The sequence below is a fragment of the Pan troglodytes genome, chromosome 6 (genome assembly GCF_028858775.2).
Source record: "Pan troglodytes isolate AG18354 chromosome 6, NHGRI_mPanTro3-v2.0_pri, whole genome shotgun sequence".
Taxonomy (NCBI): domain Eukaryota; kingdom Metazoa; phylum Chordata; class Mammalia; order Primates; family Hominidae; genus Pan; species Pan troglodytes.
Genome location: NC_072404.2, coordinates 80166314 through 80193503, shown reverse-complemented (window position 1 = coordinate 80193503; position 27190 = coordinate 80166314). Strand labels below are relative to the sequence as shown.

At 45.3% G+C, this 27190-nt stretch overlaps 1 protein-coding gene across 1 annotated transcript in view; it reads right to left on the bottom strand.

The window, feature by feature from the left end:
• Window positions 1-27190, bottom strand: part of GALNT17 (polypeptide N-acetylgalactosaminyltransferase 17) — a 581508-nt gene that overhangs the window by 143436 nt on the left and 410882 nt on the right. The gene's annotated exons all lie outside the window — the stretch shown is intronic.

Sequence of the window (27190 nt, the reverse complement as noted above, 5' to 3'; positions counted from 1 at the left end):
GGGTACTCTGTTCACAATTTAGGTGATGGGATCAACAGATGCCCAAACTTCAGCATCACTCAATATACCCATGTAACAAATCTGCACGTGTACCTCTTGTATCCAAAATTCTTAAAAAATCATGTTAGAGCCGGGCACGGTGACTCACGCCTGTAATCCCAGAACTTTGGGAGGCCGAGGCAGGGGGATCACAAGGTCAGGAGATCGAGACCATCCTGGCCAACATGGTGAAACCCCGTCTCTACTAAAGATAAAAAAATTAGCCAGGCATTGTAGTGCGTGCCTTTAGTCTCAGCTACTCGGGAGGCTGAGGCAGGAGAATCGCTTGAACCTGGGAGGTAGAGGTTACAGTGAGCTGAGATCGCACCACTGCACTCCAGCCTGGGCAACAGAGTGAGGCTCTATCTCAAAAATCAATCAATCAATCAATCAATCGATAAATCATGTGAGACAATACCACACATGCATATATGTGCAGTGGTTGACAGGAATGCTGCATTATTCTACCACGTTCATTGCAATGTTGTATGATGCATGGGACCATGCATTGTAAATTAGAAAAATCACACTGATAAATATTAAGTATTGTATTGTATTACATTGTGCATTGCAGTATAGTATCAATAGATAATTTATTATATCTTTTTGCCTCTGTTTCCAGACTTTATAGTCACCCTTACATAATAAATTCATTGAGTAAATATTTGCTCAGCATCTACCAAATCATGCCCTTTGCTACAGCTGGATGTACTCTAGATCCCGGATGCAGCTGGAGACCACTATCCTAAGCAAATTAACTCAGGAACAGAAAACCAAAGACCGCATGTTCTCACTTGTAATTTGGAGCTAAACATTGGGTACACATGGAGATAAAGATGTTTAAGGCATTTTGCTGGTGCTGTAGCAGATGGGAAAATAGAAGACATGCCTCTGTCATCCGAGCAACTAAGAGTGAATATAAGAACAATACAAAAATTAGTATTGTTATTGCAACCATTTATTTAGCAATTTCCTGTCTCAAGCACAAGATGCAAAGCACTTTCCATGCACATCTCGTGTATGCACTGCCACAATCCACTGAAGGAGGCAGAACCATCTCCATTGAACGACTGAGGCACACGGAGATTAGGTGACCTGCCCTGAGTCACAGAATAGAACTCAGCATCTGCCTGGCTTCAAAGCCCTTGATTTTAGCCCTTTTGCTTTACTGCACGCTTTAGAAAAGGCTTCATGGAGGAACTGGCAAATGCCCCCACTGCCAAACGCCAGAAACACCGTTAAGGTGCTTCCCTGGGCAAAAGAGACACCTCACGCAGGAGGTCCATTGAAACTCCACTGGGGCCACCAGGAAGCTATTAGGTGGAATTCTTTGGAGCCAAAGGGTGGACTGTAGTCTGAGACCCTCATCGGCTGGTTATGACTTCTAACTTGACTTCGACCTTCGCATCCAGGTTTCTGATTCCATGGAAAGCCACTTGGTACCCATGTGGTGAGGCAGCAGTGGATGAGCCTCTTCATTCACCTTCAGTGGTGGCACAAGCATGAAATGTGTAGTTAAACGCTGGTGCTGCCACTGAAGACTATAATTGCATAAGTCAATGGAGCACTCTAGATTCCTGTTAAATCTCTACAAGGGGCTGGGTGCAGTGGCTCACACCTGTAACCCCAGCACTTTGGGAGGCTGAAGTGGGCAGATCACAAGGTCAGGAGTTTGAGACCAGCCTGACCAACATGGTGACACCCCCGTCTCTACTAAAGATACAAAAATTAGCTGGGCGTGGTGGTGTGCACCCGTAATCCCAGCTATTGAGGAGGATAAGGCATGAGAATCGCTTGAACCTGAGAGGCGGAGGCTGCAGTGAGCCAAGACCACACCACTGCACTCCAGCCTGGGTGAAAGAGCGAGACTCCGTCTCAAACAAACAAACAAAAAACTCTCTACAGGGTATTGTTGTGTGGATTAAACAAGAGAAAACCTGCAATGGGCCCAGTGCACAGAGCAGGAGCTCAATAAGTAATGCGCCTTCACCTTCTTACTGGGAGGTGCCCTTCTGTGTTTTTACAGAAATCTCATGCCAATCACACTTATGCAAACGGGACCTTGCTCCTGCTGGTGTAGCAGGGCCACCCTGGACTATGCCAGGGGAAAGCATGGCTTCTAATGTCCATCATTTCCTCCCAGCTCTTAGCGCCTTTTAGAGAAGCAGCCTGACCTTTAGTCTGGAAAAGCATCGAATGAGCCCATTCCCTGGCCTCAGTTAACCAAACCAGAAAATGAGCACTGATCCCAAGCCAGGACAAATTATGTTTCCTCTGAAGCTTGGAATTAGGTTTCTCCTGAAGGGGTGGCTTTGGAAATGAAGACAGCTCTGGGAGCTAGAACTCAATAGGCTCACACACGTTCAGGGGTCAGGCCGCCAGTGTGAGCAGTTCCTGAGGGGCTCCATGCACACGGATGATTGAGCAGAAGGAGGAAGCAGATGTACAATGGAGACTACATGGGCGTGGGGGTGACTGGCCACCCAGGAATCCTGGCTTTCCATCTGCTGAGAGCCCTGGCTCTGCTCTCTGCCCCTAAGTTACAGGAGGGTCCTTTGTGTCTTTGCAATCGGTCCTTCTGCAGATAAACAGTGTTAGATAAGTTTCCGTTCTTTGCAACCAAATGGTGATGATGACCTACGCTAACCCCTCCTACTTATGATCCAGGGCAGAAAAAAAAAAAAAAAAAAAAAAAAAGCTTTATCTCGCAGCCAGAAGAGGAAGGCTACAGGGAAGATTCCTTCTGGAAGAGCCAGAATCAGAGTCTACCCGAGTTATGGAGATATGCTAGTGCCACAGGTCCCTGGGTATGCTGGCATCAGCACAGAAGCAGAGGACAGAGAGATGTCCTCGGTGTTAGCTCCATTTTCTAGAGGGCGTTTCTGAGCACGTCAAGCAATTCTGATAAGTTACAAAAAATCTCCCCAAAAGCCTATGCTTGGAGTCTGAAAACAGCCAACATTGACAAGAGTGTGTAGTGAAGACCCTGCTCTAAGACTCTGCTTTCTAACCTCTCAGAGGCAAACAGGGTAGTTAAAATCACAGAAAGCGCCCAGGCCACAAACTCTCCCAAAGCGGTGGCTTTGGGCGTTGCCCTGTGTGCAGAAAAGTTGTTTCCCAGAGGTCAGTCTAAGGGCTGACTGCATCAGCATCAACCCAATAACTCCTTAGAAAATGCAGCTTCTGGCCAGGTGTGGTGTGGCTCACGCCTGTAATCCTGGCACTTTGGGAGGCCAAGGTGGGCAGATCACTTGAGGTCAGGAGTTCAAGACCAGCCTGGCCAACATGGGAAAATCTCCGTCTCTACTACAAACAAACAAACAAACAAACAAAACCCACAAAATTAGCCAGGCCTGGTAGCACGCACCTGTAATCCTAGCTACTCGGGAGGCTGAGGCAAGAGAATCGCTTGAACCCAGGAGGCAGAGGTTGCAGTGAGCCAAGATCACACCACTGCACTCCAACCTGGGGGAAAGAGCGAGACTCTGTTTCAAAAAAAAAAAAAGAAAAGAGAAGAGAAAAAAAAATGCAGCGTCTTGGGGCTGGTCCAGAACTATGGACTAGGTCCAGAGATGGGACTCAGAGATTTGTGTTTGTACCTGTGGGACCATGCTGTGGCTGTGGAGCCTTCTACCCCACCAGATGTTCAGGTATCTCCCTGAGAGCACAGAAGTTATGCCTGTCATTTCTCGCGGTATTTCCAGCAGCTAGAGCACTCACCAAATACTGCTGAGTGAATGAATGTGCAGAACAGATCTGGGGAGGACTCCTGGTAGGGAAGAGCACCATGATGCCTCAGGGACCAACTGGGTATCAGGGGAGTGTGCCCTAACTAGGGGTGGGAGGGAGGGATGAAAGATGGAGAAGGGAGAGCAGGATGAAGTGCTAGAGAGAGGAAGGAGAGGAGAGGAGAGAAGGGGAGAGGAAAGGAGAGAGGAAAGAGGGGAGGAGACAGAGGGATCAGAAGCTCATCACATCACCTTCACTGAGGAGGGGAGTAGACAGGCTCCCTCTTCTTCAGATCCCTCTCAGCTACCCTTTGGGCAACATCTTTCCCCATCAGGAGCCTGACTTTTTTTTTTTTTTTTGCAGAGTCTCACCCTGTTGCTTAGGCTAGGGTGCAGCGGCGCCATCTCAGCTCACTGCAGTCTCCGCCTCCTGGGTTCAAGCGATTCTCCTGCCTCAGCATCCCAAGTAGCTGCGATTACAGGCACCCACCACCATGCCCGGCTAATTTTTGTATGTTTAGTAGAGACAGGGTTGCACCATGTTGGCCAGGCTGGTCTCGAACTCCTGATCTCAAGTTATTCACCTGCTTCAGCCTCTCAAAGTGCTGGGATTACAGGCATGAGCCACCGTGCCCGGCCCAGCCTGATACTTTAATGTAACTGGGTTTTATCTGGATGGTGTCTGCGGCTGTGTGTGGTAATGAGAGAAGGCTTGGTAGCATGACTTGCCCGGAGTCCCCTCTCTGCTGGAAACAGCTCTGCTCAGCACACATGACAGGGTTCTCTATGAGTCCTGGGATTTCTCACAACAAAGCGGTGAGGTCTCCATTTGGTATGTCTTCCTTCAAACCAGGCCAGGGCAGGTCAGCAGCCCAGAGGTGCCCAGGAGGCTGTGGGAAACCAGACCTCCACCTGTGTCCCAGGCGGGCCTCATCAGAACCCACAGATGAAGGGGCAGGAGGTAAGCCCAGTGCAGCGGGGATGTGGAATGAATGTGTGACGATGGTCACCGTTGGTGTCACAGGAAAATTGTCCTAACTGGCTGGGTGCAGTGGCTCACACCTGTAATCCCAGCACTTTGGGAGGCTGAGGTGGGCAGATCACTTGAGGTCAGGAATTTGAGGCCAGCCTGGCCAACATGTGAAACCCCATCTCTACTGAAAATACAAAAATGAGCCGGGCGTGGTAGTAGGCGCCTGTAATCCCAGCTACTTGGGAGGCTGAGGCAGGAAAATCACTTGAACCTGGGAGGAGGAGGTGGTAGTGAGCAGAGATCATGCCACACTGCACTCCAGCCTGGGTGACAGAGTGAGACTCCATCTCAAAAAAAAAAAAAAAAAAAGAAAAAGAAAAGAAAAAAAAAGAAAGAAAACTGCCCGTCACGATCAAAATCTGCTTACAGAGCCTGACAGAGGCTGGAAAGGAGAGGCTGGAACTGGCCCCAGCAGGTGACCCTCCCTGGAAGCAGAAGCAGAAAGCCGCTGTTCTGCAAACACCAAGCCTTCCCTATAGTGCTGGGAGCTGGCAAGACCCCTGCCACGTGGCTAATGTCTAACTGGATCATTGTGGAGGACATTAAATAATGAAAGGACATATCATCCTGGCAGGGTGGCTCATGCCTGTAATCCTCATACTTTGGAAGGCCGAGACATGAGGATCGCTTGAGCTCAGGAGTTTGAGACCAGCTCAGGCAACAAAGCAAAAAGTACAAAAATCTCTATCACTACACAAAATAAAAAAATTAGCCAAGTATGGTGGCTCACACCTGTAATCCCAGCACTTTAAAGAGGTCAAGGTGGGAGGACTGCTTGAGCTTAGGAGTTTGAGGCCAGCCTGTGCAACATAGCGAGACCCTGTCTCTATGAAAAATAAAAAATTGGTCAGGTGTGGCGGCATGTGCCTATAGTCCCAGCTACTTGGGAGCCTAAGTTGGGAGGATCACTTGAACCTGGGAGGTTGAGGCTGCAATTGCACCACTGTACTCCAGCCTGGGTGACAGAGTGAGACCCTGTCTCAAAACAAATTTAAAAAGAAAAAAAAAAGACATATCTGCCCACGGACAGGCCAGTCAGCATTGCTGGTGAGCTCAGTGGGCACCTGCTTTGTATTCTGGAGCTACCTGCCTGGACTGATAAACGAGGAGCTGTCCTTGTCCTCTGACTGGGGAGGGGCAGTCCTCCAACAGGAAGCTACCACCCATCCCATCTGGCACCTGCCTCGTGAGTGGCAGGCCAGCCACTTCATCCTGACAATCAGGAGCAAAGCACGGCTGCCGCTTCCCTTCCAAGGTGTCCCCACCACCTACCCAGCTGTGGAAGCTGCAGTTGATACCACTTGCAGGCTCAAGAGATCAGAGAACGTGAGTCTCCAGCCTCATCCTTCAAAGTCAACTGCGATTATGACCATGAGTGCAAACACTTCAATTCAAAATCATTCAAAAATGATAATCATATTAAGGGATCTGCCAAAGCCTAATAGCTCCATTACAGAAGAGAAGAACAGAAATTAAAAATAATCACTTATTGGTGCTGTTACAGAAATATATGCAACACACACAACAGTTCCAACTGAATGACAGAAAAGGAATAGACAGTGAGAAGAGGGTGGCAGCCCGATATTTGCACCAAGACATATACAGCTTTCTCGAGCTCATTGTGTTTTCTTTTCATAGGTGAAAAAGGACTCATCTTCATTCTAGATGCTTCCCCTCCTCTAAAGTCTTCAGTGGCTCACTATTCCCTTCTGAATTAAGTACAAGTTCTTCCTTCGCATCTCTGCCTCTCTTAATTCCTTTCCAGCCATCAACCCTATAGATCCTTTCGCCTGGCTACTCTATACCAGGGGTCCTCAACCCCCAGGCCATGGACCAGCACCAGTTGATGGCCTGTTAGGAACCAAGTTGCCCATCAGGAGGTGAGTGGCAGGCAAGTGAGTAAAGCTTCATCTGTACTGACAGATGAGGTTTCCCGTCACTCGCATTACCACCTGAGCTCTGCCTCCTGTCAGAGCAGCAGCGGCATTAGATTCTCATAGGTGTGCACACCCTGTTGTGAACTATGCATTCAGGGGATCTAGGCTGAGAGCTGCTTATGAGAATCTAATGCCTGATGATCTGTCACCGTCTCCCATCACCCCCAGATGGGACCCTCTAGTTGCAGGAACAAGCTCAGGGCTCCCACTGATTCTACATGATGGTGAGTTGTAGAACTATTTCATTATATATTACAATGTAATAATAAGGATTTCTGGTTGAAGGCTTGTGTCCCTGTGTTGTACATCAATGAGTGAGGCTGTAGGTATGGGAAGAGCAGGCTCCAGTGGTGGAGAGAAAAGAAGGAGCTAGAAACCAGAGACTGTGAACCAGATGCAGTGGTGCACACCTGTAATCCTAGCACTTGGGAGGCCAAGGCTAGAGGATTGCTTGAGTCCAGGAGTTTGAGAACAGACCGGGCAGCATAGTGAGACTATGTGTTTCTACCAAAAATAATTTTTTAAAAAAATAACCAGGCATGGTGGTGCACACCTGTATTCCCAGTTACTTGGGAGGCTGAGGCTCGAGAATCACTTGAGCCTGGGAGTTGGAGGCTGTAGTGTGCTATGATCGCACCACTGCACTCCAGCCTGGGTGACAGAGCGAGACCCCATCTCAAAAAAAAAAAGACAAAAAACAAAACAAAATCTGCTGATCCATAGCCTGTAAATTAGGGGAGTGTCTATCTCCAGAATGCACCAGAAGGCAGCCCCTTTGGACCAGTGTCTTCCACCCACCCCTCATTCCCCTGTTTGGTGACATTCTCCCGCTTGGATGCCTGCTTGTCACCATGTGGCTCGCTGTCTCAGTCACCTGTTGGGTACAAGTCCTGGTGGTGTCATGTCTTACCCTTGCTTTTCCCTGACACCTGTCATCTCTTGACATTCTCTTAGACCCCAGCCACCCGTTGGTCTCTGTTCTCTGGCAGCCATATCTCCAAATTCTATCATGATGATGGTTCCTGACCCAGGGATCAGGGGCTGACTCTATTTTCTATTTCCTGATTCCCACTGGCCTGCTGGGACTTGCTGCTTTTCTCTGACCTCAGACTCAAACAGGCTGCCGTTTTCTTTGGTCTTAGTTCTGCTTCAGCTGTTTGCTAAGCACTTTCTCATTCCAAGGTCCCATGTGCAAAACACTCATCCTCACCCCTGGAGTTGTCCTGGTATGAATGTCTGCAAATCCAACCCTCAAGGTATAATCAGTACTGAGTGTTTTGGTAGTACCGCCAACTTCTTTGGCAATCAGTAGGTTGGTTAATGCAAATTCACTCATTTCAGGCTGGGTGCAGTGGCTCATGCTTGTAATCCCAGCACTTTGGGAGGCCGAGGTGGGCGGATCACCTGAGGTCAGAGTTCGAGACCAGCTTGGGCAACATGGCAAAACCCTGTGTCTGCTAAAAATACAAAAATTAGCCAGGCATGGTGGTGCGTGCCTGTGGTCCCAGCTACTCGGGAGGCTGAGGCAGGAGAATCGCTTGAACCTGGGAGGTGGAGGTTGCAGTGAGCCGAGATCATGCCACTGCACTCCAGCCTGGCTGACAGAGCGAGAGACTCTGTCTCAAAAAACAAAAACAGAAACAAATTCACTCATTTCAGTGCATTTTGTTATAATATCAGCAACGGTGAATTCTTTTACACCATCTCCTAATACACTAGAATAAAAGTCCAATGTGGATGTTGCCCTTCTTTAGTTGTATCACACATCCAATCTATACCCACTGGCACAGGCACCAGTATTGTAAGCAAACAGGCAGGGTCTCCAGGGATTATAGGAATGTACTCAATTTGAGCAATCAGCCTGTTTTACAGGCTCCTGCCCTGAAAGCCTGTTTCTTCCTAAACCCTATATGGTCACCTAGTTGGTTAACACCGCCTCCTGACAGACCTCCCCCAGCGATTTATAGATGAACTCAAGTGAACTTTCTCATGACGGTGCTAAAGAGAGCTACAGCTCCGTTACCATCACAAGCAACCTGGGTGCTGGCACGAAGGCATGATGGCTCCCTGTGCCTGCGCCACTGGGACCCCTCCTCTGCATGTGATGACACACCCTCTCCCCTCTCCATCATTCCATAAAACCCTCCTGTCACTTTCCCACGGGAGACACTGCTTTGGAGGATACTCCCATGCTCTCCTTCCTTGTGACAAGTGATCAATCCCCTATTGATCAAAGCCTGTGTTCTCATGGGGAGTTGCTTGTTACTCCCCAGGCAAATGGGGATAACGGGGATAACGGTAAGCCACGGTGGCCAAAAGACCAGGCAGGGAAGGAGGAGGAGAATGAGACAGGAGCACATCACTGAGACCGACAGCACCCTTTACTGGGCATCTCAATGCATCTGGTGCTACCTTAGGACAACTTGTGATTCTTTTTTTTTTTTTTTTTTGAGATGGAGTCTCACTCTGTCCCCTGGGCTGGACCGCAGTGGCATGATCTTGGCTCACTGCAACCTCCGCCTCCCAGATTCAAGCGATTCTCCTGCCTCAGCCTCCCGAGTAGCTGGGATTACAGGTGCCTACCACTACACCCAGCTACTTTTTTGTATTTTTGTAGAGATGAGGTTTCACCATCTTGGCCAGGCTGGTCTCGAACTCCTGACCTCGCGATTTGCCCGCCGCAGCCTCTCAAAGTGCTGGGATTACAGGTGTGAGCTACCGCGCCTGGCTGATTTTTTTTTTTTTTTTAATGTTGAAAATGTGTTTCTTTTTAATACATAAGACAGAAAAAAGAACCTGCACTCCAAGCTGGAGTGCAGTAGTGCAATCTCGGCTCACTGCAGCCTCGATCTCCCGGCTCAAGCAATCCTCCCACCTCAGCTTCTCAAATAGCTGGGACTATAGGCACGCACCACCATGCCCTGCGAATTGTTTCCTTTTGGTAGAAACAAGGTCCCACTCTGTTGCCCAGGCTGGTCTCCGACTCCTGGCCTCAAGCGATCCTTACACCATGGCCTCTCAGAATGCTGGGATTAAAGCTGTGAGCCACTGCGCCTGGTTGATTCATAATTATTTTGAATCCTCAAAGCAGCTCCATTTGGTAAATATTATTAGCCCCATTTTCCAACTAAGGCTCAGAGGTTCAGTAACCTGACCAAGGGGAAACATATGCAAATAAGTGCAGAAGTAAGGGCAACCCAGGGGGCCTCTGATCTCTCTTCCCTCCCAGGTACCCAACTGCCTCCCAGACCAGATCATCTCACACTGGCAGCAGCTAAGAGCTCTTGCACTGGGTGAAATAAGTGATCCCACTTTGAAGATTTCTGGGAACTTGCAGCTGCTAAACACTAAAAATATAATTTTGAGGAAGGAGTTGGCTGGCTTGAATAGAATTCTCAACTGGCACATTACGGTAATTTAATGCCCAGAGTTCCAATTGCCTCTGCTATACATATAAATACCAAAAGGACAAGTCGGCTGCCTTTTAAAACAATCAAACACTGCATCCAGCTCACAAATAATCTCACAAGAAAATAGGACCCAAAGGCCAGTGCTTTGCCTTTAAGTGGAAGTAGCACTTTCACCTTTGTTGCTGAAAAGATAATTCATGCTGAAACAACAACTTCCTTCAGATTGGAAAGTGAACTGTCAAGGAATTAAGAGCATTTCCTTTTGTAGGATAAAGGAAGCGCTCATCTCTGTGGGGTGTGAATTTTCACAGATGCAGAAAAAAACGCCAGTGGGGATGGAAGTTGCCAGTCTCAAAACTCATTTCCTTGGCTGACTGATTTCTGTCTGGGCTTGTTTTATTAAAACAAAGATCCACATCGAAACTCCCTAGTAAGATATTCCCTATAAGCAATTTTCTCGGGATAATACTTTTACTTTTTGGTAATCATATTTCCTTGAAGCTTTGAGAAACTGATTTGCAAATAAGCCTTGGAAGAGTGTTTTTGTAAATGCACTATGCTTCTTAAGAAGTGTTGACACATTAAGCTGTTGTCAGCCATCGACACTTTATATATACTGTGTATATATATTTTAAAGTGTCTGGTTAGCTATCTTGTGAGATGAGACATGGTTGAGTGAACATTTGGGGAAAAGAAAAAGAGAAAGGTCTAGAACAGGCATCATCAGCAAACTACACTGCCTGTTTTTGTCTGGCCAGAGAATTAAGGATTTTTTTTAACAGATGAACACTTATAACTGATTTGATGATGATGATGGGAACACTAACTTTGAACCTAAACAAAGCAGCATGTCACCTGTACACACGAAAATTCAAATGTTCTCATTAGTAGACCCAGATTACCAAAAAAAAAAACCTAGACTCATTAATGTTACATTTTGGATTTTGTCAATAAAATATTTGTAGAAATCAGGTTTTGCACTTTGTTTATAAGTACCCACATAATATCCTTGATTTTGCCTGGATTTACTATCCAGCCAATCAGAGAAAAATTTCACCAACCTCTGTGCTAGAAGATGAAGCCGTGGAGGAGAGTACAGTCTCTGGACTGGGAGAGACTGGCAGAAAGGTGATTGTGTTTTTGTTTTGTTTTGTTTTTGAGACAGAGTCTCGCTCTGTGGCCCAGGCTGGAGTGCAGTGGCGTGATCTCAGCTCACTGCAATCTCTGCCTCCTGGGTTCAAACCATTCTCCTGCCTCAGCCTCCTGAGTGGCTGACATTACAGGCACCCGCCACCACGCTCGGCTAATTTTTGTTATTTTTAGTAGAGATGGGGTTTCACCATGTTAGCCAGGATGGTCTCGATCTCCTGACCTCAAGTGATCCGCCTGCTTTGGCCTCCCAAAGTGCTGGGATTACAGATGTGAGCCACTGCACCCAGGCATTTAAGAGTTTCATTCTGTCACCCAGGCTGGAGTGCAGTGGTGCGATCTCGGTTCACTGCAACTTTCATTTCCCGGGTTCAAGCGATTCTCCTGCCTCAGCCTCCCGAGTATCTGGGATTACAGGCACACGCCACCAGGCCTGGCTAATTTTATTTTTTATTAGAGACAGGGTTTCATCATGTTGGCCAGGCTGGTCTCGAACTCCTGACCTCAGGTGATCCACCTACCTCAGCCTCTCAAATTGCTAGATCACAGGCATGAGCCACTGCACCCAGCTAGGAAGGTAACTTTGAAAGAATGAATGGGGACTCATGTGAAGAGAAAGTCTTGAAAGATGGATCAGCCTCCTCTTCATCTGTAAAAGGAGGGCAATAATCCCTCTTCAACTTCCAGGGCTGATGCAAGAACAACTTTGATAAAAGCTTTAGGATGTACATTCGAGAACGGCATCAGGCTAGCAACACTAACAGGGTTCCGAAAAGAAAGAAAGAGTATTGAGATTTTTGCATCGTGGAGAAGTTTTCTGAGAATGTTTTAGGACATCCTATATCAATGCAGGCACTATGGGATAAAACAAAATGAAAAGAAATTAATACCAGATGTGGTGGTTTACGCCTGTAACCCTAGAGCTTTGGGAGGCTGAGGTAGAAGGACTGCTTCAGGCCAGGAGTTTGAGACCAGTGAGGCAATATAGAGAGACCTTATCTCTACCAAAAAAAAAAAAAAAAAAAAAAAAAAAAGAAAAAAAATTAGCTGGGTGTGGTGGTGTGCACCTGTAATCCCAGCTACTCTGGAGGCTGAGGAGGGAGGATCACTTGAGCCCAGGAGTCTACAGCCTGGACCACAGAGAAAGAACCCATCACTTTAAAAAGGTTAAAAATAAAAATAAATAATTGGGAATTAGATGACAAAGAACAAAATAAGATTATGTCAAGGCAGCCAGGCGCAGTGGCTTATGCCTGTAATCCCAGCACTTTGGGAGGCCAAGGTGGGTGGATCACCTGAGGTCAGGAGTTCAGCCTGGCCAACATGGTGAAACCCTGTCTCTAAAAAAAAAAAAAAAAAAAAATATATATATATAGCTGGGTGTGGTGGCTCGAGCTTGTAGTCCCAGATACTCGGGAGGCTGAGGTAGGAGAATCACTTGAGCCCAGGAGGCAGAGGCTGCAGTGAGCCGAGAGCAGAGCGCCACTGCACTCTACCCTGGGTGATGAAGTAAGACTCTGTCTCAAAAAAAAAAAAAAAAAAAAAGATGATGCTGAGGGTGAGTTTAGCAGACAAAATGCAGGCTCTGACATATTACATATTTAATAACAGTGGGCCACAAACTCAGCTCCAAGCTCTTTCATCCCCACTGTAGACAGAACCGTTGGCTGGATCTGCAGTGTCTAAAAGATTTTTAATAAGAGAAAGATAGTTACTTGACCACTAAGACCCAAGAGAAATTTCTCTACTGAGTGACTTGGTCTCCTTAACCAAGTCTCCTTAACACCACTTCAGCAAATACAATAAGCTCCACAAATCTGATTTTTAAAACACTTCTCAGCATTGGCCTATGATGTTTACCCAAGGACAGTCAGGTGACAGCAATTGTTCTCGGAACCAAATGAGATTCAGGTAAGAAGACAGCTTTCTGATGGCCTTGCGTATTTAAGGGCTACAGTAGCAGCAAAATAGTTGTAAGAAAGTAGTCAAATAAAAGAGTATAATAATTTATTTTGAAACATATGAATGGGCTTTTTCTATGCTGGATTTGCCATCTCATCCAGAGGCAGTCATTAGCCTTGATCTAGGGGAAGACTGTCAGAGCTGAGATAGAAAGAAAAGCAAAGGAGATGTTAATTTTCTGTTGTGACTATAAAATAGATTCCTGACGTTAACTGCTGAAGCAATAGTCCCTACGCCCGGATTTCAAGCGCACGAGCCGTGCATCAGAGACAGAAAGCATTTGCTAAATTCCAAAAGCCTCCCTTTAGATATTAAGGACAGCAGACCGGTGAAGCCAGAGGATGGTGGTTGTGACAAAGCCGTGGGGCTCACTGCTGGCTCACCTTAGGATCAACGAGGGAATCTTGAAAACTTACCTGTGTTGAGGTGCACTCCCAGACACTGGTTTGATGATGGGTCTACATCCATATTTGATTCTAAAGCACAACCAGGGTTGAGAATCACTGACATATGGGATAGTTCCAATGCCAAAAAAGGCTGATATAATTTGGATGTTTGTCCCTTCCAAATCTCATGTTGAAATGTGATCACCAGTGTTATAGGTGGGGCCTGATGGGACGTGTTTGGGTCATGAGGGCGGACCCCTCATGAATGGTTTGGCGTTCTCCCCATGGTAATGAGTTCAGTAAGACAAAGCTGCTGGGCTCACTGCTGGCTCACTTTAGGATCACCTGGGGAATCTTGAAAAATGACCTCTGTTCAGGCACACTCCCAGACACTGGTTTGATTGGTCGACATCCATATTTGATTCTAAAGCACAATCAGGGTTGAGAAGTACTGACATATGGGAAAGTTCCAGTGCCCCAAAAGGCTGATATAATTTGGATGTCTGTCCCTTCCAAATCTCATGATGAAATGTGATCACCAGAGTTGTGGGTGGGGCCTGACGGGATCTGTTTGGGTCATGAGGGCAGACCCCTCATGAATGGTTTGGTGCCTTCCCTGTGGTAATGAGTTCAGCAAGATCTGGTTGTTAACGAAGACTCTAGGACCTCCCTTGTCTCTCTTGCTCCCTCTCTCACCACGTAATGCTGGCTCCCCCTTCCCCTTCCACTATGATTGAAGATCTCTGAAGCCTTCACCAGAAGCCAAGCAGATGTTGGCGCCATGCTTCTTGTACAACCTGCAGAACCGTAAGCCAAATAACCCTCTTTTCTTTATAAATTATCCAGCCTCAGATATTCTTTTAGAGCAATGCAAAACAGACACACACAGAAGCTAATTCTCCCTGGGCTGGGGAATAAGTCTGGAGACAGAAGAGACAGACATAAGAGAAGGTCTCTCCTGGGGGAGTTTCAGCCTCACCCTACTGCTCACGTTGAAATTCAGGGAGTGGGTAGAGAAATCTGCAAATGGGTTTGAGGATGGGAAGGCAAAGAGATGGATGTTTTGCTTCCTGCCTAGCACTCTGGTGGGAGGCAACTGTCTTGCAGCGTGCTATGGGCAATGGGGCAGGAATGGTGGAGTGATGTTTAGGCAGAGAGAGGACCTAAAATAATGCTCTAAATGCCCACAGCCAGCTCCTGGCCTGTAGGAAATCCTGAAGTTCCTGAGTACCCCAGGCGAAGGGGAGGTGTATTAGTCAGTTCTCACACTGCTAATACAGATATACCCCAAGACTGGGTAATTTATAAAGGAAAGAGGTTTAATGGACTCACAGTCCACATGGCTTGGGAGGCCTCACCATCATGGCGAAAGGCAAAGGAGGAACAAAGTCACGTCTTACATGGTGGCAGGCAACAGAGAGTGTGCAGGGAAACTGCCCTTCATAAACCCATCAGATCTCACGAGATTTATCCACTATCATGAGAACAGCACGGGAAAAACCCGTCCCCAGGATTCAACTACCTCCCACTGGGTCCCTCCCACGACACACAGGAGGTACAATTCAAGATGAGATTTGGGTGGGGACAGAACCAAACCATATCAGGAAGCAAAGAACTAGACAGGTTGGTTCACAAAGGGAGTCAGGGGACAGGAGGGTACCCACTAGGTGGATATCTTGCCTGAAGTTCAGAAGCAGGGCCAAGGGCATCGGCTATGAATACAGAAGGGACAAAACTCAAGATTGGGAGGTGTCAACAGAAGCCAGAAAGGTCCCAGAAGACAGGCGCAGCCCAGACACCTCTCTCGTTGCCCCAAGGCAGCACCAGCTCCCCTTGCTTCCAGGCACTATTTAAGAGGAAAGCTGGGAGAGGGAGAACTTTCAAGGGGGAAGAGCGACCCTTAACAAATAACAGCCTGTCGAAATCTCGATTTAATGGAGCAATTGTCCTGAAAGAGATGGAGTTTTCAATGGGAAGAAACTGAGTTACCTTGAAACAAAAAGATTAGTTTTCTTTTCCATCATCAGTGAACACGAGGGCTGGAGAGCAAGTTGAATTCTTATTTGGAAAAATAAAGTCACCCTTTCTTACATCTGACTTGCAACTAAAATTAAAATTGTGTTACAGGTTTTAAATTACTGTAGAAGAATGAACAGAACTTTGAGACACCAACAGATACTTAGGAGAAGGGAAGAAAAAGAACAAGGATTCAATATGAAAAACAACTTTTCTGGAAAGTAATTTGGCAGTCTGTCTTGTAAGTCTTAAAAATAAACATGTCTTAGACCTAGAAATTCTACTCTTAGGAATTTATCATAAAGGATAATAATGACTTCTGCCTCTGAGACTGTCAGATGATGTAATTTGGACCAACTCTATAGCCTAAAAAAACTAAAAAAGCTGGATAATTTTTTTTTTTTAAAGAGACAAGGTCTTGCTTTGTCCCCCAGGCTGGAGGGAGGTGGTACGAACATAGGCTACTGTAGTCTCAACCTCCTGGGCTCAAGCAATCCTCCCACCTGAGCCCCCAAAGTAGCCGGGACTACAGGCACATACCACTACGCTCAGATAATTTTTGCATTTTTTTTTTTAAGAGATGAAGTCTTGCTATGTTGCCCAGGGTGGTCTCAGACTTCTGAGCTCAGGCAATCCGCCCACCTTGGCCTCCCAAAGTGCTAGGATTACAGGCATGAGCCACCACACCAGCCTGGATAAAATTTTTTGATCTTAATAAAACCACTGTAGATGAACAAAATGAAAATTATTAGGTTGAACTCTGGCCGAGACTGGAAAAGGGAGACAGATGCCCAGCAACTGGGTCTCCTTCTACCTTGAGGTGTGCTCCAGTCCACAAAGCGGGACTGAGAGGCTGGGTTGCACTTCTAGCCACCTCAAAAGGCCAGAAAGCCGAGAGTTGGGTTTCAGTGCCCACTAATAATGGGCAACCTGGTAAACCACCCTTCATTTTTGGCTAAAATACAAAAGGTCTGCCCTTAAGAGTAACCTGGTGGGCCGGGCACAGTGGCTCACTCCTGTAATCCCAGCACTTTCGGAGGCCGAGGCGGATGGATCACCTAAGGTCAGGAGTTTGAGACCAGCCTGGACAACATGGTGAAACCCCGTCTCTACTAAACATACAAGAAATTAACCGGGCGTGGTGGCACAGGCCTGTAGTCCTAGCTACGAGGAGGGCTGAGACAGGAGAATTACTTGAACCTGGGAGGCAGAGACTGTAATGAGCCAAGATTACACCACTGCACTCCAGCCTGGGCAACAGAGTGAGACTCCATCTCAAAAAAAAAAAAGAGTCACAGCCGGGCACGGTACCTACTGTATAAGGTTCTTAGGAGAACTAAAAGTATCAGAATTTGTAAAGTGCCTTCCTGGCATATAACAAGTGCTATATGCCAGGCACAGCGGCTCACGCCTGTAATCCTAGCACTGTGGGAGGCCAAGGTGGGTGGATTGTTTGAGGCCAGGAGTTCAAGACCAGCCTGGCCAACATGGCCAAACCCCGTCTCTACTAAAAATACAAAAATTAGACAAGTGTGGTGGCATGCTCCTGTAGTCCCAGCTATGCAAGAGGCTGAGGCATGAGAATTGCTTGAACCCAGGAGGTGGAGGTTGCAGTAGCCCAAGATCACACCCCTGTACTCCAGCCGGGGCGACAAACCAACACCCTGACTCAAAAAAAAAAAAAAGAAAAAAAAAAGAGCAACCTGGAAGTCAACCTGGCCTCTCTCCCAAACTGCAAGCTCACTTCATTTCCTCTGGGAAGCCCAGAAAATCTCATACCTTGCATTTCCATTAAGGGAATCAGAGGCTGTGAGCACTCCTGTGCTCTTGGCAGAAGTAAACAAAAATTCTCACTAGAGGCAGATAACACCGTCCTTGGTTACAAATTAACTTGACAAATAACTCTTGCTTTCCCTCTCTCTCTCTCTTTTTTTTTTTTTTTTTTTTTTTTTGAGACAGGGTCTCACTCTGTCCCCTAGGCTGGAGTGCAGTGGTGTGATCATAGCTCAATGCACCGTCAACCTCCCAGGCTCCAGTGCATTAGCCTTCCAAGTAGCTAGGACTACAGGTCTGTGCCATGCACCTGGCTAATTTCTTTTTGTATTTTTTTTAAGAGACAGTATTTCACTATGTTGCCCAGGCTATACATAACTTTTTCAAACACAGTAGCTAACATCTCTAACACCTAATCAAAGACAATCAAAAGCATTAGGAATCAAGAGGCCAAAAGTTAGACTTGCGTGAAAATAACAGACAACAAAAGAGAGGCACAGGACTTCCAGATACTGGAACTATCAGACTTATTGGAAAACATCTATGTTTACTGTGCTTAAGAAAATTAAAAAGCAAGCTTAAAATTTTTGGCAGGAAACTGGAAATCACGAAAAGTAGCACAACATATTTGAAAAAGGAAAAAGAGAAAAATCTAAAATCAAAAAGTTCAAAAATGAAGAACTCAGTGGATCATTTATCAGCAGATTAGACACAGCTGAAGAGAGCATTAATGAACTAGAGGCTAAGACAGAAGAAACTATGCAGAATGAAGCACAGAGGGAGAAAAAGATGAAGAATACATAAAAGAGGGTAGGCAACATAAATAATACAATGATAAGATCTGACACCAGTTTGTGAAATCCTAGAGGACAGTAAACAGGGCAGAAGAAATATTAGAAGATATAATAGATGAGAATGTCCCATAATTGAGGATGGAAATGAACCCATATATTCAAAGCTCAACAAATCTCAAGCAGCAGAACAAATAAAAAGAAATCTATCCTTAGATACATCATAATGGGAAATTTAAAAACAAAGGCAAAATCTTGTAAAAAGCCAGAAGGGGAAATAAAAAAAAATCAGAGATTTAAAAAAAGTTTTTGTACAAAACTTTAAATCAAAATATTATTGATCATAATGAAAAAATTAAAATCTTCTAAATTTATATCAATTGGGATATAATTAAGTATATTTTGGCACAGTCCCATGATAAAATGAATGCAGCTATTAAAACATCATATAAAGAATACTGAATGAAGGCTGGGCATGGTGGCTCACGTCTGTAATCCCACCAGCACTTTGGGAGGCCGAGGTGGGTGGATCACTTAAGTTCAGGCGTTCAAGACTAGCCTGGCCAATATGGCAAAATCCTGTCTCTATTAAATACAAAAAAATTAGCTGGGCACAATGGCACAGGCCTGTAGTCCCAGCTACTCAAGAGGCTGAGGCAGGAGAATTGCTTGAACCCGGGAGGCAGAGGTTGCAGTGATCCAAAATCACGCCACTGCACTCCAGCCTGGGGGACAGAGCGAGACTCCAACTCAAAAGAACAAAAAAAACACACACAAAAAAACAAAAAACAACTGAATGATATCATAAAAAGCTCATGTAATAATGCTAGTTATAAAGTCAAAACACAATCATAGCTATGTATGACCCAATATTTATTTATATACAGGTCAATAAAAGGTAATATGCTAAACCAGTTACCTATCATTATTTCTAGGTTGTAAGGTTGTGGGATACTTTTATTTTCTTCTTTAAATTGTTTCCCATGCCTTTACAATGAACCTGTCGACTTTTATAATCAGAAAAGAAGTGGTTTTGCTTAGTTTCATTTAAAAACATAACACTAGCACTCACTGTTCTCAATTTTAAATTGGGGCAGGACTCATCCGAGCTAGTAGTTATTTTGTACATAGTACATTCTAATTATTCTGTCTTTAAAGTATGTTGAGCTCTGTGCATTGAAAGACAAGCAGGAGACGGTTTTAGGTTGAGACATGGTTATTACTTGAGCAGGGTCAGAATATAGCTGAGAAAGCCACACGCTTTCTCTGGATGCTTTTACGGAGAGAATCTACTTTCTCTCAGAACCTCCTTTCCCTCGGATCCTCCTCTTCTGCATTCCCAGAAGACCCATGAAACAGAACAAGATTCTTTTTCCTCCAAAATTCTTCCAGGGGCTTGGTATGACCCCATTCCCTCCTGGGCCTGGCATATACTAAGCTGTGATAACAGAAAAGAACTTTTTCTAACACAACTCAAGGAGAAAAAAAGAATTACTCTTTTGGTATAATGAAACTTACATGAAGTCTTAATGTATATTGTAATATATTTATTCATCTACCTATTTATCTATTTATGAGAAAGAGTCTCGCTCTGTTGCCCAGGCTGGAATGCAATGGCATGATCGTAGCTCACTGCAGCATCAAACTCCCTAGGCTCAAGCAATCCTCAATCCTCCGGCCTCAGCCTCCTAAGTAGCTGGGACTACAGACATGCACCACCATGCCAGGCTAACTCATGTACTTTTTGTAGAGACAGAGTCTTACTATGTAGCCTAAGCTGGTCTCAAACTCCTAGGCTCAAGCAAGCTTCCCACCTTAGGCCTCCCAAAGTGCTAGGAATACAGGAATGAGCCACCGTGCCCAGCCAAGATCTTTTCTAATGGTCTTGTAGATGCCTTCTTTTGTCACCTCTTCAAGCCATATAGGTCTAAAAGCCTATGGAATTCCATTCCAGAAACAAGTCAACAAAGGAACATATATCCAGAAAGACTGGCGACTCTGCTCGAGTAATAGAAAGGCCAGCTGAAACGTGGACTCTATCATCCCTTCCCTCCTGAAGATCACAGCACACTGAAGGATATACACAGAGGCCACCACAGTACCAGGTCCAGTAGCTGGCAAGGGGCATTCCTATCCATAACCCCCAGAGGCTCAGAAGCAAAGCTGTTTCTCCCACACACCCCACTCCCTGGCTTCCTGGCTCAGTGATGTAAACCACAAGTGCAGTCGGTTATTTCACTGGAGGCTGATTCATTGATAATGACATGGAGATGTAACACAAAGAATTAAACAAGACTCTATGGAAACAGGATTTTGGCTGCCTTTTTCCTTAATGAAAGCATTCCTTTCTGGAGGTGTCCGCTCTGAGGAAGAAGAGACAGGACACTGTATTAGTCAATTTTCACACTCCTATGAAGAAATACCTGAGACTGAATAATTTATAAAGACAAAGAGGTTTAATGGACTCACAGTTCCACATGGCTGGGGAGGCCTCACGATCGTGGCAGAAGGTGAAGGAGGAGCAAAGACATGTCTTACATGGTGGCAGGCAAGAGAGTGTATGCATGGGAACTGCCCTTTATAAGACCATCAGATCTCATGAGACTTATTCACTATCAAGAGAACAGCATGGGAGAAACCTACCACCATGATTCAATTACCTTCTACCAGATTGTCAATGTTGAACTCTAAGGCCAGCCAGTTTCCTCCCTCCTCCCAACAAAAGAAAAGATGGTGTGGCCCATGGCCACAAGGCCAAACCCCTATAACCCATGGGCAAGAAAGCATAAAAAAAGGTTGCTGTCCTTGTCATTTGGGGGCACAGTGTGACAGGAATGCATCTCAACCACTCAAGAAAACAAAGAGATGAACAAAGCTCCCAGTTTCTATTAACTTTTTTTTTTTTTTGAGACAGACTCCTGCTCTGTTGCCCAGGCGGGAGTGGAATGGCACGATTTTGGCTCATTGCAACCTCTACCTTCCTGATTCAAGTGATTTTCCTGCCTCAGCCTCCCAAGTAGCTGGGATTACAGGTGCACGCCACTACACCGGCTAATTTAAAAAAAAATTTTTTTTTTTTATTTTTGGTAAAGACAGGGTTTCACCATGTTGGTCAGGCTGGTTTCGAACTCCTGACTTCAAGCAATCCACCCGCCCTGCCCTCCCAAAGTGCTAGGATTACAGGCAAGAGCCACCGCACCCAACTCCTCTATGAACTTTTAACTCTCTCACATGGCTCTCAACTAAATCGATTCACACAATATTAGTGCTATAAGTGTCCTTAAAAAAATCACTGTGTACAACTCATTTCTTTGTCTGAAAAATAAGGAAAACAATTAGCTTCAATCCCTATTACATATGGCTAATAACCTATTGTTTAGGAAAGACTAGACAATGGGTAATAAAAGCCATTTATGAGATAGCTTTTATTGTGCTTCCTCTATCATTAGAAAACTGCTTTCATTATCAATGAAAATAGTGACAGTCTCTCCTCTCTCAGTGCGGGTTTCACTCCTGCTGCAGGCTGAAACCAGAGGCCGGGCTTAAGTTTGAAACAGAACTTAAGGCTGGGTGCGGTGCCTCACACCTGTAATCCTAGCACTTTGAGAGGGAAAGGCAGGCAGATCACCTGAGCTCAGGGAGTTCCAGACCCGCCTGGCCAACATGGTGAAACCCTATTTCTACTAAAAATTAGCTGGGCCGGGCGCAGTGGCTCACACCTATAATCTCAGCACTTTGGGAGGCCAAGGCAGGCAGATCACTGAGGTCAGGAGTTTGAGATCAGCCTGGTGAAACCCCGTCTCAATTAAAATACAAAAATTAGCCGGGTGTGGTGACAGGAGCCTGTAATCCCAGCTACTCGGGAGGCTGAGGCAGGAGAACTGCTTGAACTCGGGAGGGAGAGGTTGCAGTGAGCCAAGATCGCGCCACTGCACTCCAGCCTGGGTGACACAATGAAACTCCTTCTCAAAAATAATAATAATAATAATAAGACTGGGTGTGGTGTTGCATGCCTGTAATTCCAGCTACTCGGGAGGCTGAGGCACGAGAATCACTTGAAACCAGGAGGCAGAGGTTGCAGTGAGCCAGGATCACGCCACTGCACTCCAGCCTGGGTGACAGAGTGAGACTCTGTCTCAAGAAAAAAAAGAAAAAAGAAAACCAAAGAAACAGAATTTAAGGAATAAAAAACCAAGATAAAGATAAAACCCTTAGTTCTTCTATTGTTTCAAGGCAGGAAAGTGGGTAAGTGGACCCATGAAAGGGTTTCTGAGAGGAGGCTAATGGCCTAACCATGGTGCCCTTGCCCAGTGGTACCATGACTTTCAGGGTCTGAGATTTCTCATCTCTGAAATGGGAAGACCAAGAACAGCTACCATTTATGGACCATTCCCTCTACCGCAGGTCCAAGGCCATGAACTTCATATATATGTAGGATCCCATTTCATTCTCACAGCAATGCTTTTAGGTGAGTAAGAGTATCTGCTTTTGAGAGTTGGAAACACTGAAGTTCAGAAAGGTTGAGTACCTTGTTCTAACACAGCTATGAAAATGCAAACCTGAATCCCTTTGACGTTCAGATGGTGATCACACAGGCTGCTTGCATTCAGAAAATCTACTCTAATCATAAATCACAAGGAAACCTGTCTGTCTCTTCTTGAGCGCTGGGCATAAAAGAAAGTTGTCAGCTGGGCGCAGTGGCTTGGGCCTATAATCTCAGCATTTTGGGAGGCCAAGGTGGAAGGATCACTTGAACCCAGGAGTTTGAGACCAGCCTGGGCAATATGACAAAACCCCATCTCTACTAAAAATTATAAAAATTAGCCAGGAGTGGTGGTGCACACCTGTAGTCCCAGCTACTCGGGAGGCTGAGATGGGAGGATTGCTTCAGCCAGGGAGGCTGAGGCTGCAGTGAGCCATGATTGTGCCACTGCACTTCAGCCTAGGTGACAGGGTGAGATGCTGTCTCAAAAAAAAAAAAAAAAAAAGTGTCCCTCAAGAATTCATAATGACCTGTCCCTGAGGGTTTGAGATTTCTTTTGTTGCTGTTGTTGTTGAGACAGGGTCTTGCTATGTTACCCACGCTGGTCTTAAACTCCTGGGCTCAAGCAATCCTCCTGCCTTGGCCTCCCAAAGTACTGGGATTACAGGCATCAGACTCTGTGCCTGGCCAGATTTCAATTTACATTAGGTACATAGTCAGGAAACAGCAAGCCTAGAAATGTACATGCACAGTAGCCTCAGAAGATGACACCTAGGAGTGATGAGCACAAGCAAATGAGAAAACTTACCGGAGAGATCCACATACAGCCCAGAATTTCATAGCTGAAGCTCCATCAAAGATGAGCTCTTAATAGATATTATAAACACATGAGGAAACAATCCACTGTAAGTAAGACTCAGCAAATACAGTAAGATTAGAACTCTCAAGAACTTGACATAATAGAACCATTAGACAGACACCATAAAATACAAATGTTCAAAATGAGTAAAAATCAGGCTGGCTGTGGTGGCTCATGCCTATAATCCCAGCACTTGGGGAGGCCAAAGCAGGTGGATCACTAGAAGCCAGGAGTTTGAGACTAGCCTAGCCAATATGGTGAAACCCCATCTCTACTAAAAATATAAAAATTAGCAGGCGTGGTGGCACGTGCCTGTAATCCCAGCTACTCAGGAGGCTGAAGCACGAGAATCACTTGAATCCAGAGGCAGAGGTTGCAGTGAGCCAAGATCATGCCATTGCACTCTAGCCTGGGTGACAGAGCAAGACTTTGTCAAAAACAAACAAACAAGCAAACCAAAAAACCGAAACAACAACAAAACGAGTAAAAACCTAAAAATAGGAGTCAAAAACCATAAGAACAAAACCCTGTGAAAAATAAACAGAGAGATGTGAAAAATAGCCAAGTGAAACTTGTAGAAATGAAGAGTCTTTAGAGCTTACAACACAGCAAGCAATCAAATAGGTTATACATACGAGGAGAAAAACAGAGGGGACAAGAGATAAGTTCAATGAGATTACCCTTTAGTGCATTAAAGAGATGAAAAATATGAAAACGATATAAAATATGAAAGTTGGATTCTGATATGCAAACCCTAGCCAGCCAGCCACTAGAAACTTGCCAATTTCTCCCTGTTGCCAACAGTAGTGAGAATTACTAAATGCCCTACATTCAAATAATTTGTAAAGAAAGCTTTCAAGTTTAATTTATCTAACGCATTTGATCCCCAGAAAAATCCCGATGTGATGGGGGTGCAGGTATTAAATTACTTATCTTACAGATGAAAAAAACAAAAACTAAAGCTCAGAAAGATGTAAGAAACTTGCACAAAATGATACAGCTCATCCATGATGAAGCTGAAAATGAGATGGAATCTTCAGAATCCAAGAGTTTCCTCTCTACTGCATCCCTTCTTGATGGATATTCACCTTGATGAAAGAGAGATGCCAACTGCGATGCTAAAAACTTCTAGAAATTTTTTGAAGTGTGAAGTCAACTACACCCCCCAGGCAAGAAAGCTATTTTCTATCCTGGGCTTTGGAGAGCCTCCTCTATCTGCTTAGGTTGATTGAGTCTGCACTTGCAGAGGATGAAAGGCAAAAGACTGGGTTCCAAAAGAATAGATTGCTAGCTGCAGCCAGTTCTCAGAACTAACCCCTATTATTGCAGACTTTATCCTTTAGGGTAGGCGTGAAATCATGCCTTGGCCGGGTGTGGTGGCTCACGCCTGTAATCCCAGCACTTTGGGAGGCTGAGGTGGGCAGATCACAAGGTCAGGAGATTGAGACCATCCTGGCTAACACAGTGAAACCCCGTCTCTACTAAAAATACAAAAAAAAAAAAAAAAAAAAATAGCCGGGCGTGGTGGTGGGCACCTGTAGTCCCAGCTACTCGGGAGGCTGAGGCAGGAGAATGGTGTGAACCCAGGAAGCAGAGCTTGCAGTGAGCCGAGATTGCATCACTGCACTCCAGAGCCTGGGCGACAGAGCGAGACTCCATCTCAAAAAAAAAAAAAAAGAAAGAAAAAAAGAAAGAAAAAAGAAATCAAGCCTCAAAGAGTTAAAAGGCTGGGTGAGGTGGCTCACATCTGTAATCCTGGCCCTTTGGGGGGCTGAGGCAGGTGGAACATCTGAGGTCAGGAGTTCAAGACCAGCCTGGCCAACATGGTGAAACTCCGTCTCTACCAAAAATACAAAAATTAGCTGGGTGCAGTGGCATGCGCCTGTAATCCCAGCTACTCAAGAGGCTGAGGCAGAAGAATCTCTTGAATCTGTGAGGCAGAGGCTGCAGTGAGCCTAGATCATGCCACTGCACTCTAGCCTGGGCAACAGAACAAGACTCCATCTCAAAAAAAAAAACAAAAAAAAGAAAGGAAGAAAGAAAAAGTTAAAGAAGCCAGTAACTCTCAGAAATTCTTGAGTTTGCAGGACAGCAGATAAGAAAAAAAAAAAAAACCTGCTGAAACGCTGCAACTCCCTCTGCTTGTAAGATAACAAAACTGGCTGAAATCAGTTAGACTCAATATGGCCAACAGGATTTTGCACAGAATGAGCTTGTGGATATCACAGCCTGGATTTCCAGGCATGTTTCATACTAACTCCCCCTGAATTTGCACGAGACCCATGAGTAGGCATGAAGAGATAACTGTATGTGTCCGAGGACTTTCCAGATCTCTCTTTTCCTTCCACCAATCACCTGCAAATCTCGGAATCCAGATGCTAAACGTTTTCTGATAAAATTCCTGCCTTAAAGCCAGCACAGAGAGACAGATTTCAGCTGGACTCCTGTCTCCTGGTTAGTCGACTAGCAATAAAAAGCTGCCCTTTTCTCAAAAACCTAGTGTCATAATATTGGCTTCTAGCACATTGGGAAGCAAGACCCTTTTGTTTGGTAACAGAATAATCAACAATGCATTATTCATTTCCTACATATTTTAGGGAAAAATAACTTGGATGGGAACTATGTCAGGGTCAATTTCACAGGCAGGGCACAAGATGAGAAACATATTCACAGCCATGAAATGAAACCGTAACTCAAACATGGGTTACTGAAATTCTCTGATCAAAGACAAGAAAAAATAAAATTCTTTTGGTGTGTGGGCTTTTTTTTTTTTTAACAAAGGTCAAACTAAACACTAAAGTTACTCAAGCTCCCTATTCCTGAGAAACCCTCCCACACCAAACAGGTTTGATTTCTACAGTCTTACAGCTCAGATTTAAAAGTTATCGGGACCCCCAACACATCTGCCAGGTGGGATCTTAAATCTGATGAGGTTGTGGATTGATTAACCTCGGCTGAAGGAGTCGGGGTAAATCTGCTTGCAACATATCTGCTGTATATTTTAATTCTCAAAGGGACAAGGAAAGTAGAATGCAAATCTCTGTATCCCACTCCAACCACATCTGACAATTTCCATCACTGCCTCCAGATTAGCGTTATCTTTTTTTTTTTTTTTTTTTGACAGGAAGTCTCACTCTGTCGCTCAGGCTGGAGTACAGTGATGCCATCTCGGCTCACTGCAACCTCCACCTCCCCGGTTCAAGCGATTCTCCTGTCTCAGCCTCCACAGTAGCTGGGACTACAGGCACGTGCCACCACACCTGGCTAATTTTTTGTATTTTTAGTAGAGACAGGGTTTCACCGTGTTAGCCAGGAAGGTCTTGATCTCCTGACCTCGTGATCTGCCCACCTCGACCTCCCAAAGTGCTGGGGTTACCGTGCCCAGCGATTATCATTATCTTTTAGTGAAGAGTGACTTCTCCTAGAGTTGCAGAAAAATCAGCAGCAAAGCAAGTGGATTTTCTAGGTTTTTTTAAAAAAATTCCAATAAATGCAACAGTTAATACTTTAAATGTATGTTTTATTACACAAGTATATTTATGGGCCACCCTCCTAGAAGTGTTCTGTTTAATCATAGAGCATGACAGTGTTACATGTATTTAATTTGCAAATCAGAAAAGGAGG